Source organism: Octopus bimaculoides, chromosome 29 (assembly GCF_001194135.2).
Source record: "Octopus bimaculoides isolate UCB-OBI-ISO-001 chromosome 29, ASM119413v2, whole genome shotgun sequence".
NCBI lineage: Eukaryota > Metazoa > Mollusca > Cephalopoda > Octopoda > Octopodidae > Octopus > Octopus bimaculoides.
The window spans coordinates 6,412,880-6,415,716 of record NC_069009.1 but is presented as its reverse complement, the minus strand read 5'-3'; positions in this window follow the sequence as shown (position 1 = coordinate 6,415,716).

Here is a 2,837-nt window from a genome sequence, read left to right as displayed (position 1 = left end):
CACCACTCAGACAACTACCCCCACATACCCCTGCCATGACCATCACCATCACTACTGTCAAAGCTGGTTGCCCTCCCCTCACCCTCATTTAATGTTGTTCTAAGTGTTATTGTGTATATAGTGATTACATACACATACATACACATATATATATATATACATATATATATATATATATAGACATATACACATTTAAGGTGACCACACTCCTATGGCTGAAACAAGTAAAAAGATTAAAAAATAGATCATATAGAGTGGTTATGTGGTAAGAAGTTTGCTCCCCAGCTACAGGTTCCTGGTTCAGTTCTACCTTGGGCTAGTGTCTTCTACTATAGCCCTTGGGCAACCATAGCTTTGTGAGTGGGTTTGGCTGATGGAAACTGAAAGAAGCCTGTTCTTACTCCAGCATGAGAACCTTTAAGCATTACATCTACATGCCACATTTAGTAGTGTGCTACATCATATCGACGTGATATCACATCTTTCATCAAGCCTGCTACATATACTCAACGGACATGAAGGTATTCCATGAGTAAATCTATTGGCATTTGAGTCCATACTGTTGATGACATCAGGTAGCCGAATACAGTGAACAGGCTTTAAATGGCGTACTGCCAATTGTATGCCAAAATATAAAATTATTACTTGCGTGTGTGTGTGTGCACGTGCATGCGTGTGTGTGTGTAAGTATTTTTATGTACACACACTCAAACATAACACAGCTTGAATTTGACAACAACACAAAAAAATATGTTGATTACTTCAAATATCCAAGAATCAACACAGATAAGAATCTTAAAATGACGGCCACATATTGGTCTAAGCCACAGGCAAATACTCCAAAATACTATTGGTGCCTTATCTTACATAAATTATTCCTTAAAACATGTCCCAATATCCATACATCAAACTTTCATTAGTTGTCATCGAATGGACGGTAGTGTTTTTGTTGTTTCTGTTTTTTCTTTTTTATTTTGTGATGGAATTTTTCAGACAAAATGTGTCAGAAGTTTTGAAGATAAGGCTGTAAGACAAGTTTATCTATATATCTATCTACTGTCTGGCTAACTGTCTATCTTTCTATCTCTTTACCTATCTGTCTGTTGATCTATCTATCTATCTACCTACCTACCTACATACCTCCCTCCTTCCTTCCCTCCCTCACTCACTCATTCACACACACACACACATATGTAACGCGGCGAACTGGCAGAAACGTTAGCACGCCGGGCGAAATGCTTAGCGGTATTTCGTCTGCCGCTACGTTCTGAGTTCAAATTCCGCCGAGGTCGACTTTGCCTTTCATCCTTTCGGGGTCGATTAAATAAGTACCAGTTACGCACTGGGGTCGGTATAATCGACTTAATCCGTTTGTCTGTCCTTGTTTGTCCCCTCTGTGTGTAGCCCCTTGTGGGTAGTAAAGAAATAACACACACACACACATATGTACAAGGTGTTCGGGATAAATTTGATGATTTTCATGTCTCCTTTGTTCAAGAACAGCTTGATGTACAGGTGAACAGTCAACGGCGTTGGAGTGCATAAAGATTAAAGTTGTAATTGAGAAAAGATTAGTTGACACGAAGGACTGGAAATGATCTGAATATTGCAAAGTAGTTACCTGTGTAACAATAATTCATCATGGATATCAAAATGCCGACACCATGACTGATGCCCGATGCTCTGTGAGCACCATGAAAACTGTAAGACATGTCCCATGTATCATAATTAGTCTAAAAAAGAATAGCTGATACCACTCACTGTTGTCGTTGGCACTCCATCGCTTACAACGAGACGAGGGTTCCAGTTGATCCGATCAACGGAACAGCCTGCTCGTGAAATTAACGTGCAAGTGGTTGAGCACTCCAAAGACACGTGTACCCTTAATGTAGTTATCGGGGATATTCAGCGTGACACAGTGTGACAAGGCTGGCCCCTTTGAATTACAGGCACAACAGAAACAGGAAGAAAGAGTGAGAGTTAGTTGTGGTGAAAGAGTACAGCAGGGTTCACCACCATCCCGCTGCCGGAGCCTCGTGGAGCTTTAGGTATTTTCGCTCAATAAACACTCACAACGCCCGGTCTGGGAATCGATACCACGAGTCTGCTGCCCTAACCACTGGGCCATTGCCCCTCCACCACTCACTATGCTGAATATAAAAAGTAATGTTGGAATGTAGTGGAATATATGAAGTAGAATAATGAATAGTGAAAGAAAAGTTATATGTAACTAAGTATAGTGTATTAAATATATATATAGATGACATATTGTACACATATTATACACGTTAATTAGTTTTACTAATGAGAAAAAAGAACCAGGTTTCACCAAACTGTGATAATCTTTCAGTGTATCTTCAATGAGTCTCATCTTTGAACAATGTTTAGGCTCAGTTCAGACAGCCATGTGAAGCCACTGGAAACTTTTGTCAAACCATGGCTAGAGAAGGTTGTTGCAGGAAGGTCATATGTGTGGCAGCAGGATTTGGTTCCTTGCCATATGTCCACAAGGATTCAGAAGTGGTTGTTGAAGAATTTCTATAATTTCACCAGCCCCGATATCTGACTGCCTAATTACTCTGATTGTAATTATGTGCAGGGCCCAGTTGAGAAAGACACCAACCACTCTACCTGCAACACAAAATCTGATCCAGTGGCAAAGATCAAAGTGGTGTGGGAAGATCTTCCCAGAGTCACAGTGAGGAATGCTTACAATGGGTTCTGATGTCATCTTGAGTCTTTGGTGAAAACTGAGCGCAACCACTTAGAGTAAACTGTTACCTCCCAGCCATAACCAGTTGATATTTTTGATTTTTTTTTTAAATACTTTTATTTTT